This window comes from Camelus ferus, chromosome 11 (genome assembly GCF_009834535.1).
Source record: "Camelus ferus isolate YT-003-E chromosome 11, BCGSAC_Cfer_1.0, whole genome shotgun sequence".
NCBI lineage: Eukaryota > Metazoa > Chordata > Mammalia > Artiodactyla > Camelidae > Camelus > Camelus ferus.
The window spans coordinates 20,998,827-21,019,791 of NC_045706.1; the positions used below are offsets into that span (position 1 = coordinate 20,998,827).

The 20,965-nt window shown below is 36.3% G+C and overlaps 1 long non-coding RNA gene across 1 annotated transcript in view; it reads left to right on the forward strand.

Moving 5' to 3' along the window:
• Positions 1 to 20,965, forward strand: part of LOC116667022 — a 429,450-nt gene that overhangs the window by 180,270 nt on the left and 228,215 nt on the right. The window contains exon 2 of the long non-coding RNA XR_004323799.1: positions 20,862 to 20,940. This is a non-coding gene — a long non-coding RNA (uncharacterized LOC116667022). The remainder of the gene's footprint in view (positions 1 to 20,861; positions 20,941 to 20,965) is intronic.

Consider the following 20,965-nt stretch of genomic DNA (forward strand, 5'->3'; position numbering starts at 1 on the left):
GTTCATGTTCTAGTTGGAGAGTATAGTCTTTAAATAAAATAAGATATATTGATACAAGGTGGCGATGGTGCAGTGTCGGCAAAAGCTCCAGCAAAGTAGAGGGCACAGAATGTGGGAGTGGGGCAGTGGAAAGAAGGTTACAGTTTTAAGTTAGGTGTTTAGGAAAGGATGGGCTTTGAAATGGAGAACTGAGCAATATGAGGAAGGAGTAGTGTATCTCAGAAGAATTCTTGGTAAGATTAGAAGTGACTGTAAATGCTCTGAGGTGGGAATATGCCTGCAGTCGCCCATAAACGGGCAGGAGACCAGCGGGCTGGAGCAGAGGGAACGAGGCAGTGAAAGATGACAGGGGGTAGAAAGAAAGCAAATTGTGTAGGGAGCTGTAGGCAGAGCCAGAGGGGAGGTTGATGGGGAATGACGTCAGTACCAAAGAGTGTAAGGAAGTGAGGGAAATGGAATTTAGCAAAGGGAAAAGTTGAACCATGACGTAATTGCAACAGAAACTCAGAAAATCACAACTCTAGAGCTGAGTTGATCCTTCTGGGTTGTTCCAAACAGAGGCAAAGAGCCTGGACCTTCGCACTCCTGCATTGACCAGTCAGTCACTGGTTGAAAGCTGCCTCTGGGAAGGGAGTCCAGCCTTGGGTGAGGCTGCTTCCTTTGGCCAAGGGTAATTGCTGGAAAGAGACTCACCTATACGCTATTAGTAGCCTGTACTCCCAGCAGCTGGGGGAATTAGTGTCCTTTTTCTGAAGCTAGATCTTCTGAAGGACACCCCATAGCATTCACTTCAGTGAGGTGTTAGGGATTTTTGAGCAAAGTGTTGAAGTTATCTTCCTAGTCTGGTAAGAATCATTCTAGATCTGTATCAATATACAGGGTACCAAGAATAGAAACAGGGAGATCCTTCTAGAGGTGATTTCAAAAATCAAGGCAAGAGACATGATAATAATAGAAGTGGTAAGAAATATTAAGAAGCTGGATGTATTTTGATGTGGAGCCAGCAGGATTTGAAGACAGGGCAAATACACCAAACTGTCATGAATGACTCCAAGGTTCATAAAGCAACGCAAAGGATGGAGTTAACATGATCTGAGAACGTGAAGACTACAGGAGCAGGACACGTTAGATGGAAGCTCAGGGATCCTATGGTACATTAGAGTAGAATATTCAAGTGGAGATGTAAAGAAGACAGCCCTGTACGTGAGTTTGAAAAATAGGTCAGGGCTGCTGATGTTTGTTTGCAACAAATGAAGCCTTTTTTGGCTGCTAACCTGGGGAAGGTGAGGTCTTTATTTGTCTATACTATGACTCAAAAACCTTCAAGGGCTTCCCATTAAATGGTTCAAATTCAAACATTCTAGCTTAGACATTCTTAATAATTTAAATCAACCATTTAAGTAATTTTAGTGAAGTATTTCCAATACAAGGAGAAGTAGAGAGTATTATGGACACCCATATCTGCCACCTAATTGTAACAAATGTTTTGCCATTTTAAGTTTAAATTGCACTTTTACTCTTATTCTTGCTCTCTTTTCACAGCCTTTTTATGTCCTCCCCACATCATTTTCTTTTACTTCAAAGGTAATCACTATTTTGGATTTGTTGTTTATCATCATCATAAACATTGTTATCACTTACCAATAATACATATGCAACCACAAACAAACCATATATAAATTTTAAATGTGTGCAGTATAAAATATGTAGTGTAGTAATATATTCTCTGTGTTGTTACATTTTATATGAATAGTATCACAGTATATTTTCAATCTGCAACTTTATTTACTTAAGATTACTTTTTTGAGACTTACCTAGGCCAATAGGTAGTGATATATGTGTAAATACAGACATAGCTCTAGGTCATTTGCATTTGTGCTTATGGTAATCCATTATATGGCTTTACCACAATGTATTTATTCATTTTCCAGTGATGGATATTTAGCTGTTTCTGATTTTTCACTATAGCAAACAATGACATAAAAAATATTCTTTGATACGTCTCCCTGAATATTCCTTGGAGTTTTTCAGGAGTGCATACTTAAGAAAAGAATTGCTTGCTAGAAGGAAGTTACACATCTTCTGCTATACACGATTTTGCCATAATACTTTTTAATAATAGTTATACACTCTCCTCAGTAGGATATGAGAATTTCAGTTACTCTATTTTTGCCAACATTTGGCATATTTAAACTTAAAAAAAAAAAGACTTATGGTCACAATGTAATATATTATTGTTTATACTTTTATTTCCCAGACTTCTAGTGAAATTGAGCACACATTAATTTTTCATTGGCTATTTGTCCTTTTTTTCCTGTGAATTGTATATTGAGATCTTTGACTATTTATTTGTTATTGATTTATGGGATATAAGGAAGAGAGAGATTTGTATATTCTGTACACACACAAAAATTTTCAATTTAGTGCATTGCTAGTATCTCTTTTAACATTGTCTATGATCTTCTATTTATTATATGAAGTTTTACCCTTACATAGTCATTTTTAATGGGTCACTCTGCTCTTATACTTTATACATTTTCTGTCTTTCTAACATATTCTCAATGTTCTGGTTATTAAATACTTTGGACATTTTTTTAAAGTTTGTTTTTTACATTTATATATTTAATATCTGGAAATGATCTGGAGATTATTTTTGTGAACCATTTAAGGTGCTAATACATATGAGTAATTATTTCAGTGTTACTTATTGAAGAATGCCACTTGTAATAATATCTTCAAGTTTTAATATTTGTGAGTCTTTATTCCCCCCGTGATTGCTAGTCTGGTTTCTCGTCAATTTTTCTATCTCTGTGCAAACACCATTTTATTTTGATTACAATTCTGTTGTAAATTTTGATATATAGTATGGTAGGTTTTCTCCTTCCATTCTTATTCTTCAAAATTGTCATATATTCTTGGTCTTGAGATGCTAGATAGCTAGCCAGATAGATTGGGGGTAAAAATAGATAAACTAATCAAGTTTCATGAAATGCCCTATTTGGATTTTAATATAATTTGCATTTATTTCATTCAATAGTTAATTAGGAAAGCACTGGTAACTTGAATATTTTGCAATTTTCTCTACAAAGTCTTGCACTTTTCTTGTTAGATTTCTGGGTACCTTTTTTTTTTTTTATAGTTTTTGATGTTAATGTGAATGTGTTTTTTTTAAAATTATTATTATTATAAGCCATAACCATAGCCCTAGGAAGCAATTAATAACCATACTTTAAAAATCTTCATTACATGATGATTAGATGTTTATAAGTCCATCCTTTAGTAGATTATAAACTCTATGGGTGCCATAAATGTTGTGTCTTCAGTAAATGTCAGATGGGTTGGAGTAATGACTTGCATTTCAGTTACTCTTGCTCTATATCATGAAGAAGTTCTTTGTCAGTCCATTTCTCTGTGCTGTTATCCTAATCTATCAAATGAAGTCAGTGAGAAATTAAAGCTCTCAGGGTCTGTGATGGGCTGCAGATTCTTCTGCCTCTGCAGTGTGGACTTGACTGGGTGAACTAAGGAGTGGTCGTGTCTGTGTCTCCTCCACAACACTTAGGATTTACTGCTGGAACCTGATTCAGCTCTGCAGTTCTGTAGCATTCATAGTAACTGCTGCTTTGATGGCTTCCTTATGGTGACTTGTCCTTTCCTGAGATGAAGATGGTAAGAGGTGGCCACACTGCCAATCAAGGGCAAGCTGTGAAGTGGAAATGGTCTGAACTTGAACATGCAAACACTAAATCTTTAGATGTTTCTTCAGTTATTTTCCACAAATGAATTATTTCTTGATTTATTCTGCACTGTCTCTGTTGCAAGTGACCTCTGGGGAGGTCTGTCTTCCTGTCAGGTGGAGCATTTTGACTCATGAATTATCTTTCTAGAGCAAGGATAACATTAACAAACAGAAGAAAAACACAACAGTGAAGAGACAGTTGAATTTGCAATTTAAATAAAATTGCAAGATGGGGCATTGATTTATTCCAAATGTCCTTTCAAGGTGGGCAAAGACCTTAAGCTTGAGGACTTTTGATTTTTATGGTGCCTCTGCATTATGAATAAAATATTCCTTGGAGAACTAGAATAATGTACCAGGTTTGTAAAGAGACCAGGTTTGCAAAGAGACATTAAGCAAGATCTCACAGCATTTTTGTTTTGTTTTGGTTTAAGAGCCTTTGGTTTTTTCTCTCAGGAAAGGTAAGGTCAAGTTGCCACTCCCGTGTTTGTAGTCTGTATCATTTGGTCTGAGTGCTTTTCATTAATCTTGTCTCTGATGAATTTGATTAGTATATTCCTCATTTTATTCTTCCCTTTCACTGCAGCAGATAATTAAAAGTGCTCTGATGCAGATAAGGAAAGGCTGTCATAGTACAGAAATTCTCTCCCCCAACATGAATGTTCTCTTTTCTCACCAAGATGAAAGGGGAACATATTAAGGTAGTTGTAGTGTGTAACCCTGAAGCTAAGGATATGTTTATTTATTTAGTTTTTAATAGTCTCATATACTTATCCAGGGAGCAAAATCAACTTCTTGTGGGTAATATAAGTAATTTTCAACAACAACGATAAAGATCTTACTATCAAAACTATAATAATAAGAATTACTAGTAACATTGGACACATCTATTTCAGGAGCTGTCTACGCTATCTCAGTAAATACAACTTTTTTAGATAAATACTGTTATCCATTTTACAGATGAGAAAACTAAGACATAAAAAAGACAAATTGCCTTCTTAAAATAACACAGCTAAAAATAGGTGACTTGGACATCTAACTGACGCTCTTCTGACTTGCAAGTCAATACTTTTAAGTATTACACATTCTTTCCCCATTAAAATCATGGTAAGTCTATGTAGAAAAGGAACATGAAGAGTATTACCATACATTTGACTTCATGAATGACACAAAACATCATAAAAATAATATCTTTTTCTATAAAATAATTAGAAAAATTTGGACTCATTGTAACTTCTAGTTTTTTGCAGAATATGAGATTCAGTTACATGTTGAGCACAAGATAAAACACTTCTGGGAGTTACAGTGGCCAGATTGAAATTTCCCATTAAGAGTGTCCTGAAGCTCACTGAAAAAAAAGATATTCTGTATTGGACCAGTGTACCTTCTTTAGAATTCTCTTCCTCACTCTCTCCCTTTCTCCCTTCGTTCATTCCTTCTTTCCTTTCATCCATCCATCCTTCATGACTAGGGATACTGGAGTTATATCTTCCAAGTGATGGTTATTCTTATTATAAACTCTGTTCCCTAAAGGAATGTAATTCTACTCTTAATCTATTACAGGCAAATTCTCCATGGTGTCTGAAGTTCACAATTTATTGTCTTCTTGCTTTCTTCTATGTTTGCTATTTATAAAGCTTTTGCTGTTTGCTATTTAGAGCTTTTAATTCACTGAGCTGGCTAGGCTGTGTACTGAGCTAGATACTTGCATCATCCTGCCTCCTCCATAGGGCTTAAAATAAAGTGCACAGCCAAAAGCAGCCATGCAAGGAGGGATCAGTGTGTCTGGAGTGCAGGAACCATCCACTAAGATCTTCCTCTATTTATCTCTCCTCTCCCTCTCCCTGGGATGATTGTTTACTGTAGCAGAGAAGAATGTTCTAGGCAGAAAAACTTGATTTAATGAAAAGGTTTAAACAAATATTCCCTTTGGTAGGATTAGTTGCACTTGTAATGCTGGCAGAAAAGTCACTCTGAAATAACAATGCTATTGGTAAAAGGGCCCAGAAAAGGGGTGGGAAACTGTTTTTTCAACTGAGTATCTGAAAAAGATACTTCCAGTTTTAATTCATGCTTTGAAGCATTTTTAAGGCAAGCACATCATTTTAGTAAGTGTGTCAAGGTAGGAACTTGTTAACTCCAGTTACAGCCATAATTACTGGGACATCGATAACTCAAAGTCATCTTTCTCTGGTTGACTTCAGTTCCTTTGCTAAGTGCTATTATCAGAAATTAACACAATCATCATGTCCAGTGTTCAATATTAGATTGAATCCTGGAATGTATATGGATATGTTACTTTGTTAGAACATCTGTGATTTACTGATAGTTTAATGTAAGTTCTTAATTTCTAAACTCAGATTACAGTGCTTTGGGGGACCAGCCTGTCTTTTAAAATCAAGCAAGAATTCACAATATTGGCTAATACTTCAAAGGTTACACCAAATTCTCATTCTTTAACTTTGCTCAAGGTCCTATTCTTGATATCAAATTCTCTGCTTATTAGAAATATTTCATAAAAGGTGAAGAATCACCATTCCATTCTCAGGGTCCTATTTTATTAAGAATATGATTAAAAACAAAACATAATTATTTTTTAAAAGCCTCAGTAATTAAAGAATGTAATCATTATCTTCAAAAAATTGCTTGTCAGAACTTAAAAAAAAAAATTGAGGACTGGGAGACTGATTCACACTGTGCCAGGCATGAAAAATTACGTGATATAAAGGGGTGCAACAATCTCTCCAAACATTCCTTTCAGTGTCTCATTTTAAAAATACCTTTGCCTGATTGAAAATGAATTCTAGAAGTGCCATTTCTGTAATTATTATGGATTACTTTTCTCTCCCGCAAAGAAATCTTCCATTCACTCTCAAATATTCTGATTTCTCCTGGGTTTGAGTTATAATGATGTGGCCTCAGGATCCTAGGTGGGGAAGGTTGTGCCAGTCTGGGGCCCTTTCAGTTGAGAGAGGAAGGCAAGACGTTCCTTAGCTTGCCCTCCTTCCTTCTCAAGTTCTTGGGTGACAAGGAGTTTGCGTGACCACCAAAGTCTGTTATTTCTCCTTTCACTCAGTTCTGGATCTTCAAAGGCTTATAGATCTCAAATTCCTAATTCAATAGCAAAAGAATTTCTGTGAGCATCATTGATGTAAACATCGAATATCCCTTTTGTTGCAAGAGCTTCCTGATTTTAACCCTGATTTTTTCCCTTTGCATACTCATAGATCTCTCATTTTATTTTCTCATGGCATATTTAATAGAACTCATACATACTTAAAACTCATTAATGCAATTATACTAAAATACTCAGTTGACAGAAACAGTAAGAAAGCCTTGGAGATTTAGATGACATTAGTTTTTTTCAAGATTCTTTTTTCACTTTCAAAAACATCATCAGTTATTTCATCTTTGCAGCATTGCAGTGTTGAGCTGTAAAACAATCCTCTTTTATGTACTGCAAACAGTTCTTTTTTGGAAGACCAGTGAATTTTTAATTATATATGCATATTATAATACAGACACATACAGTATGCCACAAAACAAATATATGCATTTGTATGATGGCTCGTGTTAATCTTTGATGGGCTTCTTACAACAGGAATAATTACCCAAATGAATTATTTTTTTTTATAGTTAATGTCACTGAGCTTTAACATATTCAATTATTTACAGTTTTGTAGACTGTTTAGGTGATCAGCAAGTGTTCATTTTTAATTCTTCTGCAAAAGGTTTATTAAATTTGAAAGAAATGTCCAGCTTGACATGCATCACACTGTCTATTTCAGCCTCATTACCTGGGCTATTAGATTGCAAGCAAAGAATATTTAAATACCTATTTTTTATCTAATTGCTAAAGAAGCCTGATAAATTTAAATTACTGGCACACTGGAAAAAATAAGATAAATTGAGAAGTAACAGAATGATTGATTCATCTCCTCCAGGGGAAAAAAATAAAACATAAATGTGTCAAATCCAGTTATAGAGAATTGATGTTTTATGTAACTCCTTTTGAAGTAGAAATTAAATTTCCTTAAAAGGTTATATTAAGAAGGAGATGGGATGGAACTGTGAACCAACACACCATTACTCTAATAAATCTGGGGGAAAATACGTTTTGAAAACTTTTCTGAAGTATGGTATTAAATTGATTTATTCAGTCCTAAGCAGTAATTATGGAATGTGCTTATCTAGAAACCCTCTGCTTCTATTGATCCTCGTGTCTTCTGATGAAAAGCTCATAATTCATTACATTCTTGAAGTTTAGAATTGTTGGAATTATTTATGACCCATGGTCCTAGGTACCGGAAACGAAGGCAGTTGGAGTGATAACTTAACACTGTAGCACACTGACTGTTTCCCTGAGCCAAATGGGTGGCTGATGGATCCAGGCAGCATATACATAGAAGATGCAGGTTTCTGGTGGGAACCGGAGGAGCCGTTATCCTGCCTGGAAGCTAAGGAATCTGTAATTAGAGTGTTAGACTTTCATAATCTGCTTTTCCCCTGAGGTGCTTTCTCAGTTACAGGAGGGGAGCCCTCATTTTATCGGTTCACTTAAAATTGTAAAACACCCTGAAACATCCTCTGGAAACCTAGTACTATAGATTTCTGTTCCTACGGGTCCTTGGCAGGGCACATCACCAAGCATTATAATGAAGAGGTTATGGCAGTGTTACGGCATCTGCTTGGTCGAGTTCATATTTTCAGTGTCTATGCCCTTAAATCTAGATTAGATGCTGTTCTTCATTTTAGAATTAATATTGCATTTGCCATCACCCCAAACCTGTTTCTTTTACCATTTGCTGTTTCTTGTGATGGCACTCAAATCTATCCAGTTGACTAGTGCCATCACATCTTCTTTGACTTTTTCTATTCTTTCATCCCTTCTATCCAGTTAGTCACACGGTCCTATCAAGTCTGATTCCACATGTGTCCCCCATCTGTTCTTTCCTTTCTGTTCTCATGATCACTGTCAGATTTCAGAACTTCATTACATCTCATCTGGACAGTAGCAGTCTTCTCCTAAATTATCTCCCTGCTTCCAGTCTCTTCCTCAGCCAGTCCTTCCTGCTGCCAAATTAATCTTCCTGAAGCACAGCTCTAATTATGTCATTCTCTAGCTCAGAAACTTGTAATGGCTCCTCTTTGACTCATAAATTAAATTTAAAATTTTCTACTTGGCCATCATAATTCTGAGTAATTCGAATATACCAACCTCACATAGAGCCTGTGTTTTGCCAGCCAGGCCAGTAGTTCCAAGACTTGGGATTTCATGGATTTTTAATAATAATAATAGTAATAATAATAGTAATAATAATAATAGTAATGATGATGATTGTTATTCTGATTTGGGGATGTGGAAATACGTTTAATATATAAGATTATAATGGATAAGATTAATATAAAAAGTAAAAATACATAAAATATCATCTATAATTATGTCATTATTTCATAAAATAAAGGCTTAACTGAAAAAAATCAGAAAGATGACAAATTTGGAATAAATAATTGCTTTTGAATTGAACCAACTTGTCTTTAAAAAACACTAACAATTATGTACTTATTTCCCTCGTTTTATCAACAGCCTGTAAGTAACTCTCATGCTGGTATAAAAACCACAGAACCAATTCATTTCCCAGACATATACTGTGATTTCTCACCTTAGTTGGCATCCTTCTATATGTTGGAAAGTTTTTTTAGGGGAGAGACTGTCTCATTTTATTTTGGATTGCCAAAGCCATACACTTAAAGAAATGATATAACTTCCCAAGCATTGCTGCTGACTCATTCTAGGTATAAAGTTATTGAATAAACTGATCACACGTCATCCTTCAGGGTGTTTGACTATAGATGACCCTCTGGTCACTCAGTGTTGAATGAGTGTGGATCAAAATTTGGATTCTTCACTAGGCTGTGGGTGAGAAACCAGGACTCAGTGAACAACTACAAATTTCTATTACAAGTGCCTATTGAATGCCACGAACTTGATCATTTTGAGAGGCAAGTCATTTGATAGCATTCAGACAGAGGTTTATAGTCAACACATGTTTTGTCAAGCCATTAGGACTCATATTCACAATAGAAGATGATATAAAATGACCTCTGTCCCAAGGAGATCACAACTGTTGTCGAGGGGCAGCAAACTTCTTCTGTAAAGGGGCAGATGGTAAATATTCTAGGCTTCTTGGGCCTCATACTCTGTGTTACAGCTGCTCAGCTTGGCGGTCCTAGGGTGAGAGCAGCCATGGGTGGTGTGTAAGTGAACAAGCATGGCTGTGTGCCAACAATACTTCATTTGGTACACGGACATTCGAGTTTCACATGATGTTTACATGTGGTGAAATGTGATTCTTCTTTTGAATGTTTTTCAACTATTTAAAAGTGTAAAAACCATCCTGAGTTCATGGGTCATGCAAAAGCAGTCAGCTGGTTGGACTTGACCCGTGGGTCATGGTTCACCCAGGCCAGTTACAGATACAGCACTTGCTGGGATAGCTAGACCCACTGATGTTGATGAAGAGAGCTTACGAGTTACGTTAGTGTCAGGATAATCGATTTTAAATGAGGGAGTTATCCTTACTCTTCAATACTGTGATTCTAATAGAATCTGGAGCTGTTTCTGAAATGGTCCTTAAATATAAAAACTCCATTCAGGAACCAGCTGTCTATGGGGTAGAGTTGGGGAGGTGGGTTGATTTTCTCCTCATGAATTGGTATTTAGATTCTGATGTTTTTTTTAAGAACTGAGGAATTAGGTTAAGTTGGCTATCTGGGAAGAGGAACGTGGGCTGTAGGGAAGAATGCCTTTTCAGTTATTCTTTGGGTTTGTTTGGTTCTGTGTTTTACATTCAAATACTCAAGTGTTTTGAGAGTCTATCTCCAAAAGGAATATACTGTATCTAGATTTTAAATATTCACTTCAGGTGGAAGGACCTGGACAGGAATTTCTATTATGTTTTCTTAGGAAAAAGTTGGTAACATTTTTTCTTGGTTGAAGTTTTCCATACTTCTTTTAAGGTACATTTTTAGGCAGTATCTTGCCTTTTTTTATACCCTTCTCCTGACAGTGTTTTCCTTGGGGTCTTCTGTTCCATCTTTGGTGAGCAAATCTAATTCAGGTGTAAAATATTAATTGTAGTCTCTGGTGAAAGGGTAAAGTCTTTCGCCTGAAGGAGATCTGTAAAAATACACGCACAAAACATGAACTTTATTGCTTTCTTTGGTGTTCACCCTCACTGCTTCCAAATTCTTAGAAGTGAGAGGAACCACTCCCTTTGGTTTTAGATTATTGCTTAGGTTAACAATTCTGTATCATTAAATGTTTAAATCCTTGGGCGACTTAAAAACTTCTGTGAGCTACTGCCTATTGTAGAACACACAAATTTAATAAAAACAAGCAGTAGGAAAGGAAGGAAAAGAAACCACCTCATTCATATTTTCTAAAGTATCATTTTTTTTCTCGATACTTTTCCTTCCATCATAGTCCTTCTCAAAATCTTTGTTTCTGTCTAAGCTCTTGCACATGGAGCCACCATTCTTGGACTTCTGTCCTTTTAAGAACTTAGAATTTAGTTTCTTAAAGCAGTCCCTGATGTGATTCAGAAAGGAAAAGATTCAACTAGAACCAGCCTCAGAAGCATCACTTTACCCAAGTGTTCTAGCTTCTACTTCTAATTTCTTATACTTAAATGGAACTTCACCCTTTTGGAAGTACACTTTAAAGCCTGAATTTTAGGAGGTGCATGATGTTGAAAGCAAGCATTTACTAAGCATATCATATGGTCTAGTCATTTCACAGGCTCTGAATAATACAAAACAAATGGGAGGAGGGCTGTGCTTTTAAAGAATATGTAATATAATGATCAGAGAGGACAAAACAAGAGGACGTGATCTGGACTAAAGTTGTTCCAGTCTGAATTCCTAGTGCAGACAGTTGCTCATTTTGCAGCCTCGGGTGTATTACCTAACTTCTCAAGATCTCAGCTTCCTTATCTGTAAACTGATAAAACAACTCAAGTTCAATAGTGAGCTCTGAGGAATTAACAAGATGAGGGATGAAATGTGTTCATTATAGAACTCATCACAGAGTAAGTCCTGAAAGATGGACTCTTTTCTTTTCCATTATAATAATTTTTTATCACTAACGTTGTTAGAAAAGAACAGGTAGACAGAAGCACGTGACCTAGTTTGCAGCTTGGAGGTATGTAGTCTTGCAGGTATGTTATACAGTATTACGTATTATATATAGTGCATGAAGTACTGCAGGTACATAGTATTAGGGAAAGCTTTTTGGAGGAGATGTTGCCTAGTTTGGGTCCTAATTTATAGGCTCTCATACCAGTCACTTAAATAACTTAACCAGTCTTCACCTGTTAGAATGGGGTTAATGAGTCCCACCTGGACATACACTGTACAGAGCAATGTGCATTTCCCTCCCTCCCCTTCATCCTCACAGCAGTTTTATATGTACTGGCCTGTATCTGCACAAATGTGTCCAACCTTACTGGATGGATTCTAAAAGTGTTTTCCTTAAGCTTTCTGTAGAGACATTTAGTATACAGGATTGAAATGGAAATGTCAAAACAAACTAGAAATGAAACTTCTCATAAAACCAGTAGTCTGTTTTCAAGTTTGAATACTGTTGAGAATTTCTGAGGTCTCATGAAGATGCATAGCCTAGGGAGGGGAAGGTGCAGTTTCTGATAACAGACAGAATGCAGGTTACAACAGTCTTCATAACTATTAGTTGAGGATTATGCAAAAGGACATGATGGAAATCAAAGGTTCACAATATGCTTTTCCAAATCAGAACAAAGTTCTGGGCAAGGCACAAGGTCCTCAGACATCCGTGGATGACAGAGATCAGCTATGTAATCGAGCATCTTGATTCTTCATTCATATTGGCAAATGTTATTTTTGTCTAGTGGAAGTGACAGAACACTTCCCACTGGGAGAGGTGAGATGTGTCTAAATGAAACCTGTAATTCATATGATGATAGCTACTGCAAGTGAAAGAATCTGATTTGCCATGGAAGCCTAATAATAGGCAAGACCATGGGGGCAAAATAGCACAGATTAGTCATACATTTTCTACATTTATGGAGAAAAATCTGTGTTTCTTTTATTTTTACTCAGAACCATGCAGAGAAGCTAATGTTCCCACTCAATCTACGATGCCCATCACCCCTTCTCAGATACATATTTGCATAGATACAGTTCTCTCTTCTAAAGGCTGATTGTGTTAATCATTCTGACAAAGTTTCCTTCTAGTCTCAGCTTTGTCTTTGATTCAAATTTATTTTCTTGAACTTGATTAGCCAACACTTAGCTACTCTTTTCCCTGAGCACCTGTACTCAAAGACAGTTTCTCTCTTTGGACCTCCATGACCTCATCTATAAAACACAGGTGGCCAAGATCCCTTTTAAACTAACATCTTATGTTTCTCCTCTGTAATTCTCCAGGCAGCATTGGACACTGATTTTATTTATATACTTGGAGCTGCCTGGTCCCCACCACCACCACCAAAAAAAAAGGCCAAAAATTAATTTTATGTTGTGCATTTAAAAGTTTTTCTTCTGTAACAGAAAAGTCAGTAACTTACAAGGGCATATGTAAGTTCTCAGTTTAATAACTGTCAGTTTGTTTACTGTGAGGTGGGCAGTAGAGCCTACTTTTTGGAGAACTAATTCTAAATGATTCATTTTGAGAATAAAAAAATGCAATTTTCATTATTAACAACTTATTAAAAGAAAAAGGGTAATGAGCAAAATTCCACAAGTTCTGATTTTTAGAGTAGCTTGGAGCAACTCCCAGAAATGTAGATGCATATTTATTGTTGTTTTAACTCACAGGTCCTCTTTCAATGTTTGATAAAAACCTTTTTTTTAGCTGTACCATTTATTGTTATTTCGTTATTCTTCTTATTCCTCTACCCCTTTCTAAAAATTAAATGGTTTAATTTCTATTTCTCTGCTTCTCTTTTCTTCTAATTTCTATTGCAGTTCTCCTGGCCATTCCCCAAATGAGTTCTCTTTCTCCAAAACTTATCACAAATAGAATATTTTAAAAATATATTGCCTTTGGCATAAAATTGCAAAAAAGCTTTTATTTTGTTCTTTTTCTTAGATGCTTAAAAAAGTCAACAAAAAGTAATAAAAATTACAATCATTGGTTTTCCCAGGTAAAGATTTTCCCCATATCTGTAATTATTAGTGTTTCTAGTCCACATAGACGTTCTTAACACCAATTAAAATACTTTTAGGCTACAATAGTTGTTTAAAATGCAATACCAGGGAACCCATTATTGAGCTGCTGGAATGTGTCAGGTGATTTTTCTACATGGACAACGTTACATTTATTATCACGTGTCTAATTGTTTTTCCTGAGGAAGGTGTTGTTATCTTTGTTTCATAGGAAGCTGATAAGAGAATGGAGGTCTAAGCACAGATTCCAGGGTGATGTCATTAGTTATCTGGTGATGGTTGGAATAGTGGAGACGTATAACTCTAAAGCCAGGTGTAAGGGCCCCAGAGCACATGCATGGTCCATCTGCATCTTTGATGCTAACCAGCCCAAGTATATCAATGTAGCAGATTTGAGGGATTTTTAAATTCTAAAACATAGCATCTGTGGTGGCTAAAAATTAATCTTTGGCAATATAAATATTACCTTCTTTATTAACAGGGGCATTCTTTTATGGGGCAAAGAGCTGTCACTCAATTAACTAAAGCATCACAGGAACGGTGGGACGAATGATGCCCTGAGTATGGTTTTAATTTAATGGTAGAGCCCAGAGGCTCTATCTTCATGAGACAAATACTTGTGCTTTCTTGAGGCTCGCAGGTTTATCACAGCATTACTAAACTGCAAGCAAACATTCTTCTCTTTGGCTTCTACCAGGATTATTTTATTAATCAAATTTATCTCGAACTCTACTTTCCCCAGATTATATGATCATCCACCATCTTCAAGGGAAAAAAACTAAAACTCTACTGCTCCCTCTAGCCACACAGATTTTGTTAAGTTTTCCTTTCTATAATGAAGACATAAAACTATACTTTTATGCTTGATGATTTGCTTCCTAAAACTCTCCCTTCAACCCAAGAGTATAATTGCTACATTTGAGTCTCTATAGACCCGAAGTGTTTTAGAAAATAGGTAGGATTTCTTATTGCTGAGATTGTGACAAAGAGACAGTAGAGGAAGCAGTTTGAGACTTACAAAGAAAGGACTTATAAGCTTGTTTCTAGGTAGACCAGGATTGAAGATCTGATCGACAAGTCTTTTGTTGACTTCAGCATTGTGCCCCGGCATGTTCTGAGGCACCCGCATTACCTGTCCTATAACTGAGGTACATCGCTTGTCATCTTTACCCAGAAGGTGTAGGAAATCCTATTTTAACTGAGTTGTATGAAATAAGACTTAATCACTGAGCTACATTTTTTCACCTGGTGTTTTGAAGAGAGGTGGCTTCATTATAAACTCTGGTGGATTGTAGTATTGCTTCTGCAAAACAGTTAATGGTTTTCCGTCATACTTTGGTGAAATGGGTGTAAAAGTGGCTTTGCTAAGAGCAAGGATCTGTAGTTCTGTGCAGTGAGTAGACCCTGAAAAAATGCTTGCTTGGATGACTATCATGAAGAGTTGAGAGGGGCCCCTTTGCAGAGTTCCCGTAATACCTGTATGAACAGTAAAGGTTCTTCAGATTTCCCCACAAGACTCACTCCAACATTACGGACAACTGTGAAGTAAAAGCCATTGTAAATATGAGACTGTTTGCCTTAGGGAATTTATTCAGTTTTCCATTTCTTCCAGCCCTTACTTTCCGCTGACTGTTACTTACCTTCTAACATGTCATCAGTTACCTTTGTCACCTCACCCTCATGGTTGAATTCTTGGCTTGTTCCTCCCATCCCATCCTAACTTGGAAGGTTGGTTACTCAGACCCAGATTAATTACAGGCTAGGAAACCCCTACATTGTATGAAAAGGGGAAACAGACATTTGTAAGCTCATCTCATTTAATGACCGTGGTGCAGGTTGGCCCTGAATCAGTTAAGTAACACAGTTATGAAAAGTCCCATGGGAAGATTAGAGACATGCTCAGAGCCTCAAATGCATACAGTTAGTAAAGATGTATTTTAATTTTGCTATGAAATGTGGTCCCACAAAACTGCAGGCAACTTCAACTTTGGATAAATAAAAATAATACGTAGGTCAAGCCACTAATTCTGAATAGAGGGTATTGGTCAGCATAAATTACAGGATTATCAAACATCTGTGTGGTCTTCTTTTTGGGAGAAGAACAATTTCTTTTTAGCAAAAGGAAAAAAGAATCTTCCTAAAGTTTTCTCAACTGAGAGAAAAATATTACCTAAATTGTAAAGGAGATTTCATTACAAGCATACTGTCAAAAACTCAGATATAGACCAAACTAACATTTTATTTTCTGTAAATAGAAAGAAGTACTTGGAATTTTTAAAATTTGATCTTAGAAGCTAAAATACTATATTTATGTATTCTTGGGATATATCTGTACCTACATGTATAAATACTTCATACTCCTTAATTTTTTTTTTTTTGGTAGATAAAGTAGGATGCAGGGAAATTAAGAAACATACCTCAGTTCTCACAGTTAAAAAGACAAAGAGTTAAACTGATATTTTTAAATGAAAATCAAAATTTGAACCCAAGTCTACAAAACTCCAAAAGCCACTTTCCACTGCATCATGTCTTCCTAAGACAAAAGTTTTGATGGAGCTTCTATCAGAATTTTCAAGACAGTGAAGACATATGATGAAAAAGACAACTTCCAAAATAATCAAAAATCCATTTTCAATGAGCCAGCGAAAGCACTGCCAAAAATAATGCTGTACTTAATAGAGGAGGAAAGTCCAAAATGATGAAGTATGTTTGGGATCCTCTGAACAGGTTGAATAACATCAAAGGCTTAAGCTATTTTGCCAAAATTAAAATGCAGTCAGATTTACTTTGCCTTGAAATTAAATGTTCTTAATGGATATCTTTTTACAGTATTTAATTTCACACTATTAAAATTAGTAATAGTAGTAGTAGTAGTAATAGTAATAATAATAATAATAATAATAATAATAATAATAATAATAATAATAATAATAATAATATACTTCATGTATCCAAATCATAATAAATTCCTCAAGACCCTCCATGGACTAGGGTAAAGGGAAAAATGTAAGTTGGTCAGCAGTGATTTGAAATCATTGGATTTAGGGGCACAGAAACCATCTCCAATACACCCCAAGAACAGATGGTAATAATAAAATCAGTCTTCCGAACTGGTTGCCTATCATTTCAGATCAGAAATCATTACAGCTCTGAGGGCAATAGGAAAGATATTTTTGTAAGTGTTGCATTTTAGAGTTAAAAGTCAGGGCTGCGATTTCTACTTCATTGTTCCACCTCACCGGCGTTAATGGGCAATCGAAGTAAAACTGGCTCGTTTGGTTCTCACTGTAGAAATGGCCTGGTCTCAGTGCAGCGATACAAACAAATGTCCACATCATCACTCCAAAAGGTTCGAAAAAAATGATGTACATCTTTGCTGAAGATTTTCTTAAGGGGAACTACACAACCCAGCACACAACAAAACGTCCTGAAAATCCTCTCTACTCAGTAAGCCTCCTCAAAGTTTTGTGCACTGTGAAACAGCTGCCTTGTAAAGCACAACTCTGCTAATTATAGCTTTCAGTCTACACAGCAGGCTCACTTGTCTCTTTAGAGATGACAGGTCCCTTAATACTTTCAACATTGCATGAAGTTGGCACCAGTTAACTACGAAGGAGGCATGAGAAGGACCCCTCATTCCATTTCTTTTTAAGTCTCATAATTGTGTACTTAATACAGTTTCTTTTTGATGGAAGTGGGTTACCTGATCACACAGTCCTTGCCTTATTTTGAAGGGATTCCATCTCCTTGTGCTCCACCTTGCTCAGTGTCATCACATCTCAGACCATTAACTTGACCCCTTGATGCCTGGGCATATGACCATGAACTCTAATATTGCAACCCAGGCATTCTTCACCTGTTAGGGATATCTTTGGCAAGAAGAAATTCATTCAGTGACATGTGTGGGAATCATACTTTCAGTCACATCTATATTCGGAGCAATACAAATTGAAGGTTATATCTACGTGTGTGGGAAAAAAAAAGATGCATAGTTTTTAGGTATTTCTGTGTGGACTTGAAGCCATTATACATAAGGGGAATTTGACAGAAGTAACACGTGGTAGGTAAGTGGTCCCATTCTCAGATTGCACTGACTGTTCTCCTAGCCAGGCAGCAAACAGCATAGGGTACTTCCCTGTCGTCATTGTCGCCTTCTTCTTTTTTTAAATTGACTCCAAAATGTCTAGGATTTCAAGAAAAGGTAGTAAAGACATTTATGAGGTTATTAAGAGAACCGTGAATACCGCTGCTGCACTTACTTCTAGAGGTGACAGAGGGCTCTCACGGGCACATGGCAGTACTGAGAACATGGCAGTTGTTCACATTCCTCTCTCCCTTCTCTTTTCTTCAAAGTGTTATGTGTTTGTTTTAGGGTGGGCACAGGGATCATCTTCTGTTCCTGAGTTAATGGAGAGAGAGGAAGCTGTGAATCGACAGAATATAGAGCTACAGAGGACATTTGGGAGCCTCTCCTCCCCAGAAGAGAGAGCTAAAGTTGAGAGAAGTGAAATGGATTACCTAGTGTCAAACAACAGGGCAGAGACGGTCTCTCCCTCCCACTAACATCCCGCACATGCCTAGCGTGTCCCTGGTACAGAGTCTGTGCTTTGTAAATGCTCATCGATTGAGTGAACTGGTGAATGGATTTGTTAATGGCATAGCTGCTGCCAGCACTCAGATGCTCTCATTCCTTCTGTTTTCCCCTGTTCCAGCTCACTGTCAACTCAAGCTTCGTCTGGGTTGCGATCCTCTTTCAATCCTCCCTGCTAAGAAAGGGAATAGTCATGAGAATAAGATGAAAGGTAACAAAAAATAAAAGTTTGCAATTTTGGGGTGGAATTACTGAATGTGAGGCACAATTGTAGGAAAACTGCTCAAGACAAATGACCAGAAATTATGTGAATTCCAAAAACTTGCTAGACTAGAAACTGGGGCGAAGAGTTTAAAAAATGGCGACTATTTGATACAGTGAAAAGAAATGACAGCTATTTACACTTTAGCGATGTACTCAAATCAAAAGACCAAATTCAGATGTGTACCGAACATGTTTGTGAGCTTCACTTAGCTTTACTGAGGCATGTGTCTAAGGTATTATCTTTGAAGCCAGAGCTTAAGTGGAATGCAGAGTGTCAGATGATCTAAATTCCTAGTACTTTGATATGTAATCAAAATATCAAATTAAAAAATGTATACACATTATTTTATTTTTGTGTTTCATTACACATGCAAAATGTATTCAATTTTATAAATTAGTACACTTAAAATACATGAACATATTTTTAAAAAACACTAGAAATGCTGTTTTCTAGATAAAATTAGTGTTGGCATTTTCATTTATATGCATCCACATTTTTCCTACATCAATATGTGCATTCTTTTTTTTACTTTTGAAAAATTAAAATGATAAAATATTAAATTCCTTTTTACCCTCTCTTGCTTATGTCTCTTTCTTGCTTAGGGCCCTTTCTCTCTTCTAATGTCACCGGTATACAAACTTGTTGTTTTGATAACAGACAACTGGTGTGGGAATATTAATGAAGCAATTATTCTCCTGAAAAAGGCACAGATATTCTGAACTGAGTCATGCTTTCATAAAAATACATACTCTGCATGTCAATGTGTGTGTGTGTGTGTGTGTGTGTGTGTAGCTGCTCCAATTTTTATTTCCAATTAAGCATTTCTAATTAAGTAGATATTAAAATGTTTTTGCAAGCTCCACATGTGAAAAAGGGAGGTCAGGATTAAGAGTGAAAAGAGAGTTCAGAATTAAATATTTCCCCCCAGATCATCTATGAAGTGAAAAATTTAGAGCTGAATATGGTAGAATATTTGTGACAAAGTAAGACTCCTAAACTGCTCAGTGATTTGGCAAGAAATGCAGCTTTGAAGTAAGGAAATGAATTCGCTAATAAGTGATACCAGATTTTCAGTCAGGGGCCATTGAGGATTTGGAGTAACTGGAGGAGTCTTTCTTGCCTTTGGAGCAAAGGAAGAAACATGAACAATTACTATACTCAGGAGACCATGTGAGATGTTTTAGAGCCGGGCTGTCTAATATGATAACTACTAGTCATGTGAACCTATTTACATTTAAATTATTTAATAATAAATATAATAAAAGCTTAGTTGCATTAGTGATTTTCCAAGAGCTCAGGAACCCACCTGTGACCAATGGTCACCATGTAGGAAAGTGCATATTTAAAGCAGTTCCTCACTGCACTTAAGTTCTATGGGACAGAAAGGTCTCTGCTGAAGAACACAAAACTCATATCCTCCATAGTCCAGTTGGAGAAAGAAGACATACATACTTAAGGTTAAGGTCATGCATAGTTAATTGCTAAAGGAATGAGAATGATGATTTTAGCTAAGTTGATGTCAATCATGGAAGTCTGTGATCAGAAGTTCAGACATCAGATGGCACTTGCAGTGGGCATCAGAGAAAATTTAGATTTGGAGTAGGAGAGAATACAGGGACGTTTTTCAGACTTTAGGTCCAAGAGTAAAAAGGGGGGACACACACTAACTATAAGAATTTGCCATTTTCTTGTTGTCCGTGCTTATACAATGATTTTTTTTTTGAACCCACGATGTCTTTCTGTAAATTTTTCAAGCCATATAGACATTTCCTGAAGGTTAGTTAAATTAGCTAAATTGTCTATTAATTGTCTTAACTGGATAAACATAGATTCATTAAGTTGCAAAACACTTAAAACAAATAAGGATTTTCAGATGCCTTCAGTAAACCATTGACTTTTAAAGTCACCTCTTCTTTCAGGACGTCTTATTGCATATGGTGAGTAACCACAACAACAGTAACCACAAAAGCAATGTAAAGACTAGTAAAGCTTACCTTTTTAGTTTTTGATAAAAATAAATATAACTAAGTTAATTGTAATATTTTCTTTCTTTAACGCAGTGAATGATCTGTGCAACCCGGGTTGAATACGACTGCTGGAGAGATGAAATTGGAGTCATTGCCCCCATGCATAACTCAGGTAATCATTTGCTGCAGTAAAATGG